Source organism: Ursus americanus, chromosome 10, assembly GCF_024610735.1.
Source record: "Ursus americanus isolate L20-20 chromosome 10, mUrsAme1.1.p, whole genome shotgun sequence".
Taxonomy (NCBI): Eukaryota; Metazoa; Chordata; class Mammalia; order Carnivora; family Ursidae; genus Ursus; species Ursus americanus.
In genome coordinates this window covers 55,302,453-55,324,232 of record NC_142136.1, presented here as the reverse complement: position 1 = coordinate 55,324,232, position 21,780 = coordinate 55,302,453, and the positions used below count along the sequence as shown (strand labels likewise).

The 21,780-nt window shown below is 40.0% G+C and overlaps 1 long non-coding RNA gene across 2 annotated transcripts in view; it reads right to left on the bottom strand.

Annotated features, from left to right (window-relative positions):
* Positions 1 to 7,974: 7,974 nt before the first annotated feature.
* Positions 7,975 to 21,780, bottom strand: part of LOC123791837 (uncharacterized) — a 414,294-nt gene continuing 400,488 nt past the window's right edge. For both annotated transcript variants that reach the window (XR_015725950.1, XR_015725949.1), the window contains 3 exons: positions 18,176 to 18,339; positions 18,000 to 18,090; positions 7,975 to 16,541 (listed from right to left, as the gene is read on the bottom strand). This is a non-coding gene — a long non-coding RNA (uncharacterized LOC123791837). The remainder of the gene's footprint in view (positions 16,542 to 17,999; positions 18,091 to 18,175; positions 18,340 to 21,780) is intronic.

Genomic DNA, 21,780 nt, shown 5'->3' with positions numbered 1-21,780 from the left:
CTGTTGATGGTACTTTGATGAGGCTTGCACTGTATGTGTAGATTGCTCTGGGTAGCATAGACATTTTAACAATATTTGTTTTTCCAATCCATGAGCATGAAATGTTTTTCCCTTTCTTTGTGCCTTCCTCAATTTCTTTCATAAGTGTTCTGTAGTTTTTAGAGTACAGATCCTTTACCTCTTTGGTTGAGTTTATTCCTAGGTATCTTATGGTTTTTGGTGCATCAATCAAGTGGGATTGATTCCTTAATTTTTGTCTCATTGTTAATGTATAGAAATGCAACTGATTTCTGTGTGTTAATTTTATATCCTGCCACGTTACTGAATTGCTGTATGAGTTCCAGCAATCTTGGAGTGGAGTCTTTTGGGTTTTCAACATAAAGTATCATGTCATCTGCGAAGAGTGAGACAAATATAGTGATCCATAGGGCACCTGCACCCCAATGTTTATAGCAGCATTACACAGACATGGATGAAAATGGAAGATATTATGCTGAGGAAATAAGTCAATCGGAGAAGATAATTATCATATGGTTTCATTCATATGTGGAATATAAGAAACAGTGTAGAGAATCACAGGGGAAGAGAGGGAAAACTGAATAGGGAGAAATCAGAGGAGATAAACCATGAGAGACTCTTACTATAGGAAGCAAACTGAGGGTTGCTGGAAAAGAGGGGGGGGGGATAGGATAACTGGGTGATGGGCATTAAGGAGGGCACATGATGACGTGATATGATGAGCACTGGGTGTTATATGCAACTGATGAATAACTGAACTCTGCATCTGAAACTAATGATGTACTGTATGTTGGCTAATTGAATTTAAATTAAAAAAAGAAAGGTAATTCATTTTAGGCTGCAGCCTGGATTATACAGCATGTATTATAATCAGTTCCCATAATGTCTTTAAGCTCAAGTCCTTCATGTCTACTTAGAAAGTATGTCACAAAGCAAGTAATGAACTTTGGAAGACATGTTATTACCAAAAGAAAAATCTTGATTCTGCTCTAATTGGTTTAAAAATGAAAATTACTTCCAACTTTGATTTTTTTTTACTTCTGATAATAAATTATTTGCTACATACAGCAAATACAACAGAGCTGATCACAACGCACAGCTTGTCATGACACTGGTTGACGATCACTGGTATATTCTTCAAGTAAGGCAAGGCTCACAGTAAGTTCTGAAGAGAATGGCTAAAAACGACATTTTTCAGAAAAGTTGAAAATCTTCTCACTCTATCATTAAAATAATCCTGCTCTGAAGCCAACATACTTTTGGAACTTTATTCTAGAGGTGACATAGGCAAATATTAAAAGAAACTCGGACCACCCTAAGGATACCCAGTGATGGGGTAAGGACTATAGTACAAATCTGCTCTTGAGTCTATGTGGATTTCATGATAGATTATTTTATTCAGCACTGTCTTCTGCCCAATTCCTATTTCCCTGAGTTCCACTTCTCTGTTTGGTTAATAATGATAAATTTGCCTACATAACAATTTTATATGAAAGCTTTCAATGAATACTTTGAGTACAGGAAAAGGACATACTATATGGATTATAAAAATCAGAAGAATTGCTGCAATTTTTAACCTATGTAAAATACTTTGTTTTATTGGATTCAAGGAATTCTTGACCCAAGTGCAGATGGATTTGCCTAAAATAAATGCAAGTATTCTATGATCTCCAGACACCTGTTCTCAAATAAATAAATGACTTTAATCACTAAAAAGTAATTAGACACCATCTTATCTAAAAGTAGTTTTCAGAGAAGTGTGTAGGAAAGTTACGGAGAAGTTATGGGGAAGACATTTGTAAGCTTGAAATAACAGTTTAACTTTTCAAACCTTAGTAATCTTATTTTGGTGTTTAAAATATGTTCTTACCTATTCAAGTATACTTGAAATTGTTTAGTAGTGAAGGAGAATCAGTGTTTAAAATTATTGGGGAAAAAATAAGGTAGAGTTTCTGAAAGATTGATACAAAACACCTTCATTACAATCAGATGACTGCCTATTTACAATGGTATCTCTCGATCCGCTCAGAGCTCCCAGTTTAGCACCTCTGGGATTCAGTCCACTAATCTCACCCCCTATGTGATTCTTGTCCACACCGATCAAATCATTCACTTCAGGTTAAACAACAAATATGTAACTTTAGTTCCTGGAACTCCTAGAGAGGTCAAACTGGGAGGATGTTATTACAACAGAGTCTCATTTCAGATATAACCATAACTCTGTGTCTTCATAGCTGTGTGTGTGTGTGTGTGTGTGTGTGTATGCACGTGCACGCATGCACATGTGTGTTGCTCACAAGGAAGAGAGCACACCAGGACTGGGGCGGAGGGAGCTGGGCAGAGTGAGCAGGGACCTATCTTGGTGAATCGAGAATTACATGCAGAGGAGGCAAAGTGGGAAGCAGGTACCTTGAGTTAACTGGGAGTGTTGAAGAGGAACTTAATGTTTTCTGATAATTTTAAAGCAGATAGTTAAAGATGGGGGTGTAGCTTTTCTGAGGTAAAGCGAGCTTGAGTTGACTAGGCTGCAGCAAGCAAATGGGAACTCCACTGAACATTTATTTTTAATCACTTGAGAAATGTAAATGTTCTCTTCAAATTAGCATAAGGAAGACTAAAGGTAAATTTAGCAGTAGTTGATAAGAACAGTGGAAAATTAATCAAAAAGTTACCAGACTATACCTAAGTACTCTACATTTTAATATCTTGCATGCATTCTTAAATGTGTGATAAAATATCTATTTTGAGGGTTTGATAATTTGTGTTCTTACTAATAACTAATAAATAAGAGGTAAAGTATAAATCTCCAAACATAATTTAGAAAAAGAAAAAAGAGATAAAGTTAATGGACACACCAAACACAGGTCAGATCCATATCGGAAGAAATTCGAGAGCATCAGAATCATATTAAAATTAATAATTATAAGAAGGTCAATAAGGGAAAAAACAGTTCACGCACCATGATATAGAGGAACAAAGGAAATACTGTGCTTGATATTAATCCTCAAGAATCCTTAAACCATAATGATAAAAAAAAATAAGTCAGAACACTTTTAAGACAGATTAGCTGCATCTGTGCAGTGTTAAGACCTCACGTAGTAAATCAAAAATTGCCACAACAGGGAAATCGGCTGCAACCCTCAATGTAAGTCACAAAAGTCTCAGAATGCAGCCCCCTCATTGGAAACACTCAACAGCTACTCTAATATGACAGTGTGTTGGCCAAAAAGATCTTGACAGAGAACTGTATGCAAGAGAAGAAAGCAAGGAAGAATCAGGTGTTGTATTTCTAGGCAATGAATGAAGGAAAAACTTAAAACTAAAGGGGAAACGCTAAAGGGAATAAAAGATAAGGCAACAGAGCAGCCCCTGGGCTCTTCTACAGAAAAGCCCTCTTAGAACCTGTGCTTGAAAATGGCAAATTGGGGGCGCCTGGGTGGCACAGCGGTTAAGCGTCTGCCTTCGACTCAGGGCATGATCCCAGAATCCTGGGATCCGGCCCCGCGTCGGGCTCCTGCACTGGGAGCCTGCTTCTTCCTCTCCCACTCCCCCTGCTTGTGTTCCCTCTCTCGCTGGCTGTCTCTCTCTCTCTGTCAAATAAATAAATAAAATCTTAAAAAAAAAAAAAAAAAAGAAAATGGCAAATTGAATTCAAAGACTGTTATTACTTGACAGATCAAACTTACTACATGTATAGACTTTTCTCCATCATCTTATGAACCCCAGGGAATATAGCCATGTTGTTGTAATTATTAACGAAAGCTACAGAAATTCTCAGTTGTCAAATATCTAAGACAAATACCCAACTATTCTAATATTTCCAATTCTTATCAAAAATGGAAAACCCATTTCTTTTTAAGTGTATGGTTCATATTTTGTCATTGCAGATGATAGGAATAGGGTTATTAACTCTGGCAGGTCATGTGGCTAGAAAATAAATCTTATCCCAGCTCTCATTTTACAAACTCTGTGAGCTTAAGCAAGTGGCTATCCTGTTTTCTGACTCTCCCAGTCCCAGTGATTCTTCCTTTCTGTCTCTCAAGAATTCTGCTAAGACAACAATTATGTAAATAATTTTTTTAGAAGAGTTAAAAAGCATTATACAAATGTCATGTCCAGCATTGCTTTTGTATGACTGAAGAGAAACTTAGAAGTTAGGAAATATGAAATTCCCTCCCCAGGCTGAGCTAGGAGAAAGTCTGCCTATCCAGCCCCCACTGGTCATCCAACAAGCGTTTGTTAACAGGTGACCTACAATGAGACTTTGCTGAGCCTCACCTGAACCCATTTGAATGGTTCAGCTTTAAAAAGAGAGAGAGAGAGAGAGAAGTGGGAGCTGGAGAAAAGACAAGGCAAGATCCTTGGTGTTCTGAGAGAGGACAGTGGTATAGATGGTTAAGTCCCACTGCTGCTTTGTGGGTAACACTGGGCAGTGATGAAAATTCACCTCCACTACAATCTCAGTTTCCTGTGAATTACAGGCCAGAAACAAAGGGGGATATTGAACAGTGATGTCAGTAAAAAGCAAAAATACGAAATGAGAGAAATCAGTAAATGGATTATTCAAGTCAAGTCTGTAGATTACAGGGGGAATGGGAATGAGAGTTTTCCCAGAATGTCAGGAACATGATGTATGCACAAAAATGCACTTAAGCCAGAGTGAAGGATTTAACAATAAACTCTGTCATGGCTCCTAGACGTTGCCTTGGATAATAGAGAGCCAAGTGTCTTCCACAAATGGCAGGCTGTTCTAACTCAGCAAATAGAGCAGAAGACTTACAATGAGAGACAAAATAAATGAGTGTTAAAGTGCTTCTTTAGAAGAACTCTTAGTTCTCATTTGGCCCTATGTGAAGGTTCTGCTCTAAGGCAGACTTTAATGGAGATAGACCAACCAACCAATTCAATTACCAAGGATTAGAAAGGTCAAAGTAATGAAGATGGCTGCTTTGACTAAGTGAATGAAGAATCAAGAACATGATTTTGCAACCTGTAAAAAAGCAGCAGACACCCAATTCTAAAAACAACAATCCAAGGATGGACCCCAGGTCATCCTGCAGTGTGGACAGATGGGCACTGTTTAGGGTCTCCATGTAAACTCAGATTGGTGGGCTTTCTTTGAATGTATAAATCCAAACCAACTCAAGACCTAGGGGCCTGTTGCCAAGACTCCAAGAGGAGAAAGATGTCATTGGTGATCAGGAGAATCAGGAGAACCTCAGTAAAGGGAACATATTAGCCTGCCCAGAGGACTTCCGGAAATAGCAGAGCAAAGTGGTAAGGATGGGAGATGTTACTTTTTCTATGACCTGGGGAAAACCACACTGTTACTGGAAAGCTTTGTGATTAGATTTCAATCATGCTTTTCCAACTGAAAGACGCATCTCCACATATCCCTTTCAAGTAAAAGTTTAATCAATTACGAAGCACTTTAAGAAGTACCCGTGAATGAGCTAGATTCCCTGAGATATTATAAGAAAAAGATAGCTCATGTTTCAGGTCCAAATGGAGGAAATGAAAGACCAAGAGAAGGAATATGTGTTTTACCCAAAGTTATAAAGATCCAGGACAGATGTCCTAGAACCTCTTTTCAGTCCAAAACTCCCTTAGGTCTGTGTGATGGTTTTCCACTAGAAAGTACCTCAGGACCAAAAGAAAGTACCTTTCACAATACCAGGCCTGGTTCACTGGTGGAAGTGTTACTGATTATACTGAGGTTGAGGGAAACCTTTTCTTCCATAGATGTTGAAATACATTCAAAGAAAGCCCAGCAATCTGATTTTATCTTGACACTCTAAATTGTGTAATAATTGTATGTTCTTTTCCACGTAATGTCCACAGCCTAATTTGTACCTTGCTGACAGCACATGTACAGGACTCTAAGTTGTGAAATTTGTATAACCTTATATCTGGTACCATTTTCATTTAATTCCTGCCCTACTTTGATTTTTCTATTTGATTTCTGAAAGGCAATTAGGTATAATGTTAAGAGCCCAATCTTTAAAGTAGGACAGATATGGGTTTATATTCTGGCTTCACCATTGCTGTGTGACTTTTTCATTCCCTCTTACCTCAATTTCCTACTGGAAAATTATGCTAAAAATAATACCTGTTCCTTAGTGTTACTACGAGAATGATGCATATAGTGTATATAGCACAGTGACCGGCACATAGTGAATGTTCAAGAAAGAGAAGCTACCACAATTATTATATAGGTTTATTTGATCCTTCTACTCTTTATACAGCTGTAGTCTGGCGGTGAACGCAAAGAGAATAAAGGAAAAAAATAAAAGATTTGCATTTACAGAGCATTTATGTTGTGAAAATTCATTTAACATATTATTTCTTCTCATTGATAGAAAAGACATTATCCCTGTTTTCAAGGCACAGAAGCTCACTCAGAGAGGTTTAGTGGTTTACCCAAGATCACACAACTTGTGAGCAAGCTGTAAGCCCACACCCTCTGATTCCAAGTCTAGTGAGCCTTTCACTATATCAGATATCTTCATTGTGACTCAGACTACCAAAATTCTTCACAAGTCTTCAACAACTGCATGAATAACAGTCAACAACAACAAATCCCAATTTTTGATGACACAAGCACCATTACTAAGTATCAATCATCTTCCTACTAAACAGTGTATAGCATCAGAATCTCAAAGTAGATTGAGAAAATCTTGCTAAACTGTATTTTTGCTCGGTTGCTTCTTTTCATAGGCTTTTGCTTATTTCCAAAAACAAGTTACCTTCTTTTCTCCTTTCCCAAACACCTGCTTTACCAACTTACCCTCCCCTTCTTTTCTTACAGCTAGATATCTTCATTCACCCCTTCCCTTCATTATATGTAATGCAGCACTCATCCTATCACACTTTACTGCCTCCCAGTCCCCCCCACTCACTCTGGATTTAATGACTACTTTCTAGGTGATCTACCTGCCCACTCCCACTACCCTGCACGTCAGGACTGCACGCAGGAGAGCCTGCATGTTTTTCTCTTTCAATACAACCTTTATCATGCAGACTTTGTGGACCTCTGTTAGAGTCCTTTTCTCCATCTGCCACATGAGAACCTCCGTATCTATAGCTGCTTAGCATCAACAATACTCACTTTGAGCCTTGTGCTCCCTGAAAATAGGGACAGTTAAGAAAACCACTCACCTTTTTGTGTTCTGGCCCACATCATCAGGCTCCCTGCTTAGCAGGGGGCCTGCTTCTCCCTCTCCCTCTCCTGCTCCCGCTCCCCCTGCCTGTGGTCTCCCTGTCAAATAAATAAATAAAATCTTAAAAAAAAAAAAAAGGATAATGATATTACAGCCTCTCTGCTGGGTGGTCTCCGGATTGGAAGAGTAAAGTGGGCAGTCTTTCATGGGGCAAATAATTTTAAGGAAGGTATTTAATCTCATTCTCTAAATTTGGCTTCACAGATCTACATAGTTAGGGGACACTTTGTGAGCCATGCTCTGTAAACAGCCACTGAAGCCCATTAACAAACCAGAGATTAAACTCAAACAAAATGAGAACTCACTGGATATTAATGACAGTAACAGTGATGGAATCAGGTAATTCATAGCAGGAAGTCATTAAAGTATGTGCATACAAAAGTGGCCATAAGAAGTGCCCCAGCCCCAAATTCAAGGGGTGGGGGGAGAGGAGAGAGGGAATCCCAGATTGGGAAGTCATCTGGCTTAACATAAAGGTTAATTATTTTTTCACATGTGTGTACACACACACGTACACACACACACACACACACACATTACATTGTTTTTTCACAAATGCGCCTGGGTCATGCAACTCTAAAATTTAATATTAAAATTAGGTCTTATACCCTCAGTATTACAATAAAAAGCCTGATTATATTGCTGTTACTTCTTTTTGTTTTTGTAATTAAAACCCTACTTGGTCTGAATTCAAGCAAAGATTCTTTTTTATTTTTTTAAGACTGTATTTATTTGAGAGAGAGAGAGGGAGCACGTGCGCATACGCAGAGAATGGGACAGAGAATCTCAAGCCGACTCCAGGCTAAGCGTGGAGCCTAATGCAGGGCTCGATCTAACAACCCTGAGGACCACGGCCTGAGCTGAAATCAAGAGTCAGACACGCAACCAACTGAGCCACCCAGACACCCTAGGCAAAGATTCTTTTCTTTCCCCAGGTACTGTTTTCCCAGTCATCACTACCTTGCTAGGTTTTCAGTGACCAATAGTCCCATTCACTGCTCCATCCTATGCCTGAATGTGAATCAGTGGAGCAAACTGGACCTAGAATACCCAGACCCTTAATGGATCTGCACAGCTTTGCCATGTTTCCCAAGGAAATAGCCACAGAAAAAGAAACATATATAATTCTTCCTTGTATCTTTTGTTTCACATATACGCAAACATAAAAACTCCTCCACGTACCTATAAACAATTTTGTCTATTGGAACAATTTTGTTTAGGGGAACCAGCACTTTTCATCTCTCTCATTCTCTTCCTCCTACTTCTCATTTTAGATATGCAACCAGTTTATCAAGGAGTGTCAACATGTTAGCCTGATATTTTTTTCCCAATGATTACCTCCTGTGATGGCTAATTTTATTTGTCAGTTTGGCTAGGATATGGTACCCATTTGTTTGGTCAGACATTAGTCTAGTTAGAGCTGTAAATATATTTTGTGGATGTGACGTAAATACATATACATATATCCTATTGACTCTTTTTCTGGAGCATCCTGACTGATGCACTTCCTAACATATTCACTACCAGAACTGCCCAATGGTTGGTATTTGGAAAGGTTCCCTGGTTGGTTTAGACATTAAGGCCTCTGTTGGAGTGTTGGCTTCCACATAAATGTTGTCTATGGTTTTCCTGGGGTCATGTTAAAACTCCTTCCACTCCTAAAAATAGGGGCCACCATGATTCCCTTCAATCCAATACTGGGACCCACCCTCATTGCTTCTCCTGGCTAAAGTGTCCTTCATTTGGCCCAACAGTACAGCTTTGAGGTTATGACCTTTCCTCCAACCTCTGTGTGGATCCTGGAAAGGATGGTTTCCCTTTCACATATTCTCAGTGGGAGACCAGAGAACTGGAATGGGTAGAGGCTGACTCCACTTTCTTCTCAGTAACATTACTGCGCAGACCCTTGAAGCCTGGGGAAGACTGGGAGACAACAGGTCTTTCATCTTCAGAAATGACCAGTCTAGAAGGAGGCCTAGTGTCTTGGTCAGGTATACCCTCAAACTTCAGAGGATACATAGCAAGTCCCTCCTTCCCCACATAAAGGAAGAGGAATAACAACAGACATCTCTAATGTGAGCTGAACACCTGGAGGTGTGCTCCATACACGCTGCTTGACCACATGCAGCCCTGCTCCTGGAACCCAGGAGCTCTCCCTGGAGCTCTCTTACCAGATCCCACTCAGGTGGCAGCACAAGTATGGGAAGTACTTTGGGCAGCTCAACAAGAATACAGCCAGAAAGCAGACGCCAGTCTCCTTTTAGTCAACTCAACTCCAGAAGGGGAAAGTACACCTTCCCCTCCCCCACACAAAATTATTAGTAGCTTCTCTATTTGCATAGCACTCCCCATTAATACAGTGTCCCTCCTCCTTTCTCTGTTTCTCATTATACTGATGTACAGTGAGGTGGCAGCCACTGTTGCTGGCTCACTGACCAGTCTCATTAAAGATGCATGTACCAGTTTATATCCTCAGTATGGGGCCTTAACTATAAATCTGGGACATCTTGTTACATAGCCAAATACGTGTTGGACCTACTATAAAACATATTTAGTAATAATTTTGATAAACTTTAAATAGTTTACAATTAAAATGCTGTGCTGTCCCTGACTAGCATGAGAAATATCCTTTTACTTCTGATGCCAAGAGGTGCTGGGACATGTAAAGACAAAAGAGAGTCTTTGGGTCCTAAAAGCATGAGTCAGGACAACACAGAACCTATAGGAATAGCATGAACTGAAGATTTTGCAACTTTCACTGGTGATTTTGGTTCCATGATGGGAAAAGATTGTGTAGCAAGGAACGAATAATCTGATTTCACTCTATCTACCTTGATCTCACTCACCAGATAATTGCTTGGCATTTTCATTTGCTTTAGTGGGCATCACCTAAGAGAACAGTTTCTGGCTGACTGCCCCATTGGTCTGTTTTTATGTATCTTTAACATGGAAACAGCCAGCTACACAATTAAAATTTCATGCCATGACTGGTAAATAAGTAAGGCAAATAAGACGAGATAAAAGGAGGCACCACACAGCAAATGTGAATATAGTACTGTAAGAAAATAAAGTCTTGCTACTTATTCCCGTTCCTCACTTCCATGAGAATCTATTGCCATAGCAACACATTAAGTCTCCTTTCTTATATCTTTAGTCAACATCAAGTGGCATAACCAGTATCACGCACTGAAACGCACAGGAGGTATTAAATAACATTGCATTTAGCAAGACAACACAATAAACAGATCCACCTACTAAGTATACCTAATGCAACATCTGTTTCCAGGAAGTACAAATGCCTTTCAGAATCTATTCTCATTGCTGCTGATCTCACTGTGGGAAATGTAAAACTCAAGTATCAGAATTACCTTTCTTTACAGGAGACTGAGAGATGATTTGCCCAGTAGACTATGGGGGAAACCAGAATTAGAATTCTAGTTTCTATCTAACTCTCTTAGTCAAAGTTTTGTTCATCAATCCTCATTGATTTTTCTGAGGAATTAATTTACCTCCCCAAAAACTATTATCAAAGAGAAGTGGAATCTCCTAGAGCTATGTTGTCCAACAGAGCAGCCGCTAGTCATGTGTGGCCTCTGAGCACTTGAGATGTGGCTAACCCAATTAAGATGTGCTACAAATATAAAATACACATCAAATTCCAAGTATTTAACCCAGGAAAAATAATGTAAAGTAGCTCATTAACAGGTGTTTATAACAATTGCATATTAAAATGATAACATCTTGGCATAATGGGTGTCTTACTTTTTTAATATATCTACTAGAAAATTTAAAACACCATGCAGAGGTCACATTTGTGGCTTGCAACATACTTCGATGGGACAGCACTGCTCCCTCTGGGAGCTGAAAGCTGCTTCTTTCTCCACTTCTCCCCTAACCAACTCGTCTTATCACTCTCTTTTCCATGTTCCTCATCATTTCTGCTTGCTATTTTGATCTTTGTTGCTAATTCTTCCTTCTTTGTTCTATTTCTCTGCCTGAGATTTGAAATACAGAGAAAGCAGGTGGTGTTTGATGGGAGGGAGAGAGGAGGATGATGAAGTGGGAAGTGCTCTGTGGTTCGTGGTCTTCACTTTGTGTACATATGTCACCAGTTTTGAAGCTGGCTCTAGAGATGAAAAAAAAAGAGGCAATCATGGGATTCAGCATCTTCTTCCCTCACTCCCCTAGCGAACAATCTCTAATCACTCTATTTCCCCCTGAGGAGATACATACCTCTTTCCTCAGGAGGGAATAGTAGCGAGCTATTTCACAGATCCTCTCTACCAACACCTGGACTTTCCCCTCAGGGCAAGTGGTGAATTTGATTAGTAAGACTTGGGGAAAAGCCTGACAATCATTGGACCACAAGAAATAAGAGGTGGGGCGTTACATTAAATCTCAGACAGCACCTGGCTCCTTCTCTTTTTAATTCTGAGACCACTGTTGTAGGCAGAGCCATTTTTTGGAACCCAAAAGTCCAAGTCTTAATCCTTAGAACCTGTGAATCTTATTTTACATGACAAGAGACTTTGAAGATGTGATTAAGATCTCTTTTTAGATTTTATTTATTTATATGAGTGAAAGAGAGAAAGAAAGATTAGAAATATTCATTGCAAAATCACTATAAGAAAAGTCAAAAGAAAAATGACAAACTGAGATTTGCAATCTTATCACAAAGGACTCATTTAACATATTAAGAGCTCCTACCAACCAAGAAAGACCAGCAACCCAATAGAAAAATTGGGTCATCTATTTACCATTTCCCACTTTGATATTTTTTTAGAATCATCTAAATATACTATATTTTCAAAAGGCTTACTAAAATAAAAAAATTTTTAAATAGTGATTACCCAGGCTACTGTTTGGTAATGCTTCAAAAAAGACAATTACACATAAATTCTGACTTGTGTGAGTGGATATTTTTGTAGAAATTGATAAATGTTGTGAGTTTCATAGCTGAGCTGACACAGTTTGAAATTAATACATGAATTACTAGGTCAGAAAATTGACCCAAGAACTGAAGAAGCAGCTCATAACCAGGGATAATTGTAAGAACTTAAACAGATTACACACCCACTTTTGCCCTTCTCCATCACCAACTGTTAAACTGACAGAAATTTTAGGAAAGAATTTAGACTTCAAGGAAAGAAGGGGAAGGGCAAAACTGGATATGCAGAAAACCTTCAGAGGCAAGGTGATCAAAGCTGACATTTGGGTTATTAAATAATAAAGCACTAAACTAGAAGTCACAAAACCTGGACCCCAAATTTATCTATGATGGCTGATAGGACACTTGGACACAAAATTCAATGACAGAATGATGTGATTATCCCAAGAACCCCAAGTACTAGCATGGTGGGGTGCTGGCACAAAGAAAATTACCCATTCTAGTTCTTTCACTTATCTTTCTCATTCTGATAATGGTTTTGTTTACATGATGGTCTCAGTCTGATTGTGAACAGTTTGAAGCGGGTGTATTAGTTACCATTTAATTGCACTGCATATATCAGGGGAACAAATATCACATGGTTTAAACAAGGGAAAGTAGTATTTCTCTTTCACATTAAAAAATAACCAAGTTTAAGAAATCCCAGGCCAGGGGCACCTGGGTGGCTCAGTCAGTTAAGCGTCTGCCTTCAGCTCAGGTCATGATCTCAGGGTCCTGGACTGAGCCCCACACTGGGCTCCCTGCTCAGCAGGGAGTCTGCTTCTCCTTCTCCCTCTGCCCCTCCCCACCACTTGTGTGCTTGCTTTCTCTCTATGCTCTCTCTCTCGAATAAATAAGTAAAATCCTTAAAAAGAGAAAGAAAGAAAGAAAGAAAGAAAGAAAGAAAGAAAGAAAGAAAGAAAAGGAAAGAGAAGAGAAAAGAAAAGAAGAGAAAAAAAAAAGAAAAAAGAAAAGAAAAGAAAAGAAAAGAAAAGAAAAGAAAAGAAAAGAAAAGAAAAGAAAAGAAAAGGAAAGGAAAGGAAAGGAAAGGAAAGGAAAAGAAAACTAGTAGTCCGGGGCTGGGATAGCAGCTTCACAGCTGTCATCAGAGACTTGGGCTTCTTACCATTCCGCTCACTATCCTAGTGCATGGCTTCCATTTCCAAGGCTACATCATGGTTTTGGATGTCTGCAAGGGCTTAAGCTATCAGTATGCATATAATTACAGATGAAAGAAAGGCAAACACAAAAGATCGTATGTTATATGTGGCAGTTGTCAATTTATTGCCTCTCAGCTCCAGATCTGCTTTGTGATACTGGGTCTTGACCCTATAAATATTGCCCTTGGTCAGTTCATTCAGTATTGGTCTTATCGGTAAATGGTTTTGCGGGAACACTGCGAATCTGTAGGAGAAAGAAGGAGCTCCTCCTCCTAATTCCAGAACACTGTTTTTGGTATGCATGGAAGCTGGCAGATTGGCATGTGGGTGTCCTGGTGGCACTCACCTGGCAGCCCTCACAGACTCACACAGGCCTGTGTTCTCCACCAGCAGGTAGACTATAACTTCCAGCAAGGTTCCTAGGCCCCAGCAGGCTGCCTGTTCCTACCAGAGCCTCTCCAACCAGGTCCAAACCTCAGGGGTGAGGGTGGAGCTGCCTTGAAATTTCTATCATCTTCCCTGATCACTCTAAGCCCCAGAAGTAGTAGCTACCATCTGTATGTGCTATTTTTGTACTAGTGTTTTGTATTTTATATTGTTATGAGAATCCTTTTACCAATTTTAGTGGTTAACTTTAAGTCATTAATAATTCATTATATTAAATTTTCCCTGTTAACAATTACCAGTGTGGTTTCCATCCTCTAATGCGACCCTGTCTGTTGACTATGTGATTCCACTTACGTGAAATTCGAAATTAGGCAAAACTAATCTATGGTGATAGTGGTTACCTCTGGGAAGTTTATTGACTAGGACAGTCATAAGGGAGCTTTCTGGGGTTCTGGGAATATTTTATATTTTAATCTGGATAATGGTTTCATAAATGTATATACATATAAAATTCCATTAATCTACATGATTAAGATGTGTACACCTTCCTCCATGTAAATGACTCCTCAGTCATAACAGTGGAAAAAAACCTATGTTGCAAGCTAGAAGAGGAGATAAAGGGACCGATAAACAGGACTCTTCCTAGCTGAACCAACCCGCTTTGAGCAGTTCCCTTTAATATCACAGAGCAGGTACTTTGAACGCCACAGGCCTGAACAAAACCACATGACCAGAATGAGCTGCAAAAAAAGTTAAGTGGACAGTGGGCTTAGCTCAAAATCAGAGTTCTGTTAGCTAAGGAGGAAGGAAAGCGGGGGTGCTGGAGTAGACAACTAGTAGCCTCTGCCACAACCAGTACTATTATTAAATTTACTAAAAATTTATTCAGTTATAGCCACTGGATTAAGCCTTAGGGAGGTAGCCATAAACTAACTGCCAGGGTGCCTGAAATCACGGAGTTTACATTCTAGCACTTGGCTCTTAGCAGATCCTCAAATAATGTTTATTGAATAAATACGTGAACGATTAGGAAATGAATGAAGGAACAGTATTTGTTTCAATGGGAATAAATTACATAGGGAACCACAACCACAGCTTCTCATGTTAGGAAGAGTATCTGCCTCACTAGGAAGAAGTGAGCTACCTTTGAAAGGCAGGTAGGGCTGATACACAGTGCACAGAAGTTTTAGAAAGCTCTAGATCACCACACAGAAATAACTTCTCAATGGAGGCCAGGACTGAACTCTCAACTGGGAATATAGATCAACGTATTACCTCTTCCAGAGCCCAGCTGGAGTTTGTGGTCTCCCAGACATATGGTTTTAATTGTAATGATTAAAAAAACACACACACACACACCAACTAAAATGCCTAATAACCAAATTCCAGGAAAATACAGGCTGCCCTTGAAAGATCAGGAAGCATTAGACACCAAAGGTTCGTCAAGGAACAGTTCACCTTGGATGAGGTCTCTGAGCCTCAAGCTTGGGTTTAGCTGCAGAAGGCCCTGCACCTTTTTTTAGGGCCTCCTGGGACATTTTTGGGGCTCTCATCACTGGGCAGCACACACGCACGTGCGTGCGCACGCATACACACACACACACACCAAACTTTAATTTAGAGAGCTGAATTGGACAAGACCCACTGTCTGCCTTAAGCGTGAGCCATGCAGACGATCACAGGGTGTGGGCTTGAGGATATTACGAGAAAGGGCAAAGGGGGACAAAATTTTGAGAGAGGAACGTTCACAGGACTACGGAAAGAGAAGAGAGAAGGAGCCAGAGTCATAACTGTTTCAGACGTCAGAGCTCGTAATTCAAGAGAAAGGCCAGAGCCATGGATAATATACCAAAGGGAGTTAGAATGGGAATGCATAGACACTGGCTACCACGTTCTTTTTACAATGGCGGTTTTTCCTAAATTAGAGAGTTTAATGAAAAAATAGACCAGGAGGACAATGCTGCCACTCCCTAGGTGTGGAGCTAAGAGCTACCTCTCTAAACCCAATATTGTCAACCATAAAATGGAGGATTATAACACATGACAGCAGTAGCAGCCAAAAAAAGAAAGTTCCTTAAAGGATGATTAAACTTTATCTGCCAGATAGGTAGTCACTCTTAAGGAAAAGTTTACAGGGGCGCCTGGGTGGCACAGCGGTTAAGCGTCTGCCTTCGGCTCAGGGCGTGATCCCGGCGTTCTGGGATCGAGCCCCACATCAGGCTCCTCCACTATGAGCCTGCTTCTTCCTCTCCCACTCCCCCTGCTTGTGTTCCCTCTCTCGCTGGCTGTCTCTATCTCTGTCGAATAAATAAAATCTTAAAAAAAAAAAAAACTTTAAAAAAGAAAAGTTTACAAATGAATCATAAATCATAAATTGCATTGCCATTTCCTGTCTGGAAATGAGAAGTTCTAATAGGCAGTAGCCATTTAACAGGTGCCTCACACATAATGTTTATTCAAAGCAGACCTTCTGTATGTTTAGTCAATTCATTTTATAATGAGATGGAAATGTTCCTATAATGATGCCCAACTGTAATGGAAGGGTTTGTAATAGGATGCTCTGGTATAAAGAATACTGAATCATGCTTCTATGTATTTATTTATTCACTTATTTACATACACTCTGACTCATTCTAAAAAAAGAATTTGCAGTGATTTGCAACAGAAACATAATAACATGATAAAATATAAATGAAAAAGGGAAAAACACAGTTCAGGGCAAAGATAAATTAGAAGAGCAGGTCATGACATCGTGGAAAACAAAGAAATGTATTCTGTAAGGGATTACACACTTGCTATGATTTATTTCTGAAGTTGTTTCTGAACTTCCTGAAACAAAGACAAAAGAGATGGACAGTGACATAGTTCTCATCTAAAGGGAAAAAGAAAACCATACTATTTCCTGAGAAGGACAGGGAATCCAATGACCTGAATTGTAAAATTAGTTGTATCACCTTGGCTGACTTCTGAAAGTCAGTTCACCTGACTTCAGTGCTGCACTGGCCACCAGGGTGAGTGGTAGCTGGGTTGATTTCTGGGTATCTTTGATTCTTCATAGAATGAGAAGCTTGACTTGACCAGATGACTGTGTTTTAGCTCATGCTGTGAGTGGAAGGGATGTGTGCCCCTTTCAAATCAAACCTTTTGTGGGTGACCTCCTGTGTCTTCTCTGAAGGCTGCAAGCCAATTCTCAGAGTTTCTCAGGTTGGAATCTGTAGCAAGCAGGCTCTGAGCTACATGTATATTAGCTTGGGACTAGGGACCAATACCTGTGGAAGGGAGGGGCCAGCAGGAGTGGGTAGTGGGACAAGTCAAGCTATGAAGCAAGCCTGATGCAGCCGTGACTGACCCTGTGGGATCTCAGGAGTTAAAACAGCCCAAGAAAGTCAGTTCGGGTTGAGCTGAAATGACTAGTGTATCTACTTCAGTCATCTTCTGGATGTGGGCTACTCTAGAAAGTGACCCTGGTCAGGCAGCTCTCTCCAGCTGAGGCTGTCCCTAAAGACGGTAACATCTGAAAGCACATCCAACAGCTGGAGCACTACACCCTTCTTTGAAGGGGGATCTGGATGGTTCATCTCCGTTTCCACCACAAAGAGTGACCTTCCAAGTCACAAGCCAATCCATAATCCAGCCCAGCATCCCTACCTTCCACTCTTTATACTGAACAATTTTAACTTTAAGGTTTACCTGTTACAGCAACTAGTTGTATTATTTAACACACACACATACAATCCTTACACATGCTTAACATTTGAATGAAAAAGCCTCTAGTGATCACACACTATAATGAATATTCCTACTTCATTAAACTGAGAGTTAATGCAGGGTCTGAACAGAGCTGTGAAGTTCACGGAATTTGTTTTCAACTTTTGTCCTGTGACTTTCCCATCTTCCCATGCCCACTATCAGCCGCTCTCCAACCTACTTCATAAACCAAATATTTATATTCATATTCTTCGCACTTGCCACCTTTTGAAAATCTTTTATCATTGTCACATACTCAAAATTACTTCTAGTAACAGTTATTAGTTTTTCCACTAGGAAACACATATTTTTAACCCCAGAAATAAAGAGATGTAACCATTACACGGCATTTCATACAGACACTGAAAGAGGTGAAGGAAATTTTGAGATATTGGGAACTCAACCAATCTACCAAGAGGGAATACAGTTGTGTTTTTAAGATCAGCCCTCTTTTCAACTACATGGCTCCAAGCCTGGGTTCTAAATGGTCTTAGGCTATAGCAGATAGGAAGTAAAATGTGGTTAATTCGTGAGACTTACCCATATTTATCTCCGAGGAGTCTTGCGGGAATTATCAAGTAGTCTTTTCATACTCCTCTCCTTGATTCTTCTCATCACCGGTGTTCATTGCCTGAGAAACCACGTGAAGCAAGACTTACCTTTGCAGCCAGTCACACCGAAGAGGGTGGCATTCCTGCCCAGGATGCTGTCCTTACAAGCTGCCCGCGTGCCTTGAGGTGTCAGTGTGGAGTCACTAGCAGAATGTTCTCTAGGTTGGAGCTGCTGTTCCAGATAGAAGGGTGGAGAAAGACTCTCCTACTTATGGGGGCAGATTCTTGAGTGAACACTGTTGCTGCACTCTCACATCCAGAAGAATCCCCTGTAAGAACAATGCCTCATGAGAAGCTACACTGATTTAGAGTATAGCTACCTCTCTATAGATATCAGTCCTCCATTCTTGGAATTGAGTCATTTGGGCTTGGCCATGCTGGGCCATGATGAGGAGCCACTCTGAGGAGGAAGATGCCAAGATATCTTCCTTTACGCATTTGTCATTACAGCAATATTCTCATTCTCCTTTCACCTAAAAATCCTCATTCAAATTAACCCCTGGCAGCAGCCCTGCTAGTTCCTATCCAAACACAGTTAAATCCCAGTTTAGAGATAAGTCAGGACTTCTACTACATATATGAAGAAGTAAATTTAAGAAACAGGGCAGTAATAATAAGAGCATCATCAATATAATAACAGCTAATATTTATTGAGAGCTTACTACAAATCACTGTGCTAAATGTTTTGGAAGCAATTTCTGCTTTGACTACTATCAAACACTATGCAAAATCTATTCTTTTTCACCCTTAAAAAAAATTAAAGTACAGAGAGTCAAAAAACACATCCACATTCACAAATCGAGGAATTTGCTGAGCCCAAATACAACTCCAAAGCTTAAGTTTACAATCACTGTCCAAGGCACTGACCTTCATGTCAGCATGCCCCGCTTAAAGAATTTGAGCACTCATTTCTTAGAAGTGGTTAGACAAAATGTATGCAGCTTAGCTGACCCTTCAGATTTTGTACTATCTTAGATATGAAGAAAAAAGACCCCATTAGCCCAAAAGAGTAAGGAATGACAAGTAATAAGGGGTTCTACCAAGAGAAGAACATCCTTCTGGGTGGGCACCGGTATCCAACCACTGTCTTTCACAGAATCTGAACATCCTTTAGGCTCAAAGTCTGTTGGACCCCCAGGAGACCCTAATACAAAGGACAGCTGAGTAAAGAAAAACATGCTCTTTCTGAGGGCTATCAGGAGACAGGAGGACAGGAAAATAACAGGGAGGGATTGGATAACCAAGAGGGCGTGTGTCTGAAATAAACTTCATTATCTGACCAAGGTTAAGTCCTGATCTTGGATACATGTCAAGCATCTTATAGTATTCATGTATTTAGAGCATACCATATTCAATACCTTCTTCCAATTCCCATGGTCTGTGATATCTGTTGTGTGACACCTTTTTTTCATGCCATCTTACCATCTCTCTCCCCACAAGAACTCAATTTCACCGTATCGGTCAGCTTTGGCTGCACCAACAACCAACTGCCAAAATCAATGGCTTATAAAGCATATTTATCTCTTGTTCACAATACATAAGGGTTGCAGGGTAGGACACATGATGATTAGCTACCATCTGGTCTGTGTTGTTCTCATAGTGGGGGACAGAAACAAAAGAAACAGGCATTCCATGCACATTAATTAAAGCTTTTGCTCAGATGTGGTATTTGTTATGCTTGCTAACAACCATTGGCTTAAGCAAAGGAGCATACTTTATCCACTGTGCTTGGTGGGGGGCATGATAAGGGTGAGGAGAAAACGAATAATTGGGAGCAAAGAAGATCTACATAAACTGGGTCACTTCCCCACCCAGTCACAAAACTGTTCTCTGCCTGACCCTCTCAAAGTGCTGTGTGCTCTAGATTTCTGTCCTTGCTGTCTTTTCTTAATCCCACTACACATCTTCCTTAAGTCAACCTGTCCATACCCATGGTAGCAGCTACCAGCACTCTCACATCGGTATCTTCAGCACCACTTCCCTCCTTGATTTCAGGCACACCTTTTCCCTATGTACTGAATACCTCTACCCAAATATTTCCACTAGCACAAACTCAAGTTGTGCAAAAAAAAACCCCTAATTTATTAGTCTATTTATCTTGATATTCCTTAAATTTGTGCTTCTCTTCCACGCTGTGATTTATCTATTCCAACCCCTAGTCCTTCTGTATATTAATCATGAATACAGAGCCTTAACTCATCTTTCTCTTTCCCTAAATCCAAGCATCACCATAGCCTCTTTCAGTCTGCCCCACTCCTCACCCCTACTGCCCTGGCCCTTACCCTTGCTGTCCTCTCAGCAGTGAGCCACTATAATAGGCTTCTAACTGGTCTCCACACTATTCCTTGAATATGACATGTGTGCTCTCATCTCAGGGACTTTGCACGCACTTACTGCTTCTTTGGTCTCAAAGGGTCTTCCTCCAATGTGCACATGGCTACTGCTCTCACTTTCCTCTAGTCTGTGATCAAATATTGTCTTACGATGCTTTCTCTGAACACCCAAATAAAATACTATACAGCCTATTTTTAAAAATCCTTCTTTGTTCTTATTAAATGTATCAATACCTGACATTTTATTTATATATTCATTATAGATTTGCTATTTGTTAATTACCTGTTATCTCCCTCCCTATGGGCAGGGGATACATCTGTTTTATATTTCCTCTCTCCCCAGCCCCGAGAACAGTGCTGGGCATGTGAAATATTTGTTAAATGAACAAATAATAAATTCCTTTTCTGCTTATTAATCTTAGAGTAGATTCTGTTTTATGTAAATGTACAGCGTGATAACAGCTGCTACTCTCCTAGAAGCTTCTATATCCTGGAAACATAACCTGCTGTGACTTCCAGGCCTGCCTTTGTTTGAGATCATACCTGATCCTACCTCTGAACTCATTTTATCAGATCTCTTCCTAGGTGATCTGTCTAAAATGAGTGCCCTACAATCCCTAAACAAGGGTAAGATGCATTTTTCAATAATAAATCCCTATAGATTCTTTTGGAAACATTCAATATCAAAGAGAAACACTTCTAAACTATGAACAAACAACAGTAATTGAAATCAAAGCTAAATTGTTGATTTGCAAGAGTGAAAGCTATAATGTTGATCATCATGTAATGCGAGTTTTAGATGATTTTTCAGAGAAAGCGGACTGATCTCTTGAGGAGGAAATATTGGAACACAAAAGTAAAGGCCAGTTTTGTAGAAAAATACTTGTAATGATCTCTTCCCATGCCCTTTTTCTCTTTACCCCTGCCCCATTTGTCTTTGCGTATAATCTGCTCCTGGCTCCCCACTCCAGAATCTGTATCTGGCTTCAGTCCTCCCTCTGACCTCTTTGGAAGTTGTTCTATCTTCCTCTAGACATAAGCTTTACAATATGTACCACTACGACACGTGGCTACTTAAATTAACGTTAGTTAAACAAATTAAAAATGCAGTTCTTCAGTTATACTAGTCACATCACAAGGGCTCAGTCACCACATGTGGCTGGTGACGACTGTAGTGGACAACACAGAACGTTATAGAACATTTACATCATCTTAGAAAGCTCTACTGGCCAGCACTTCTCTAGACCCTCAGGATCCCACTTCTAGAAGCCCACTGTTTTTGGGGTTTTTTGTCTATTTAATATGTTCATTCTTCAGCCTTTGCCTCAGGTTCCTACTCCCACTGCAGCCCCCGGAACTCTTGCACTGGGCTAGGCC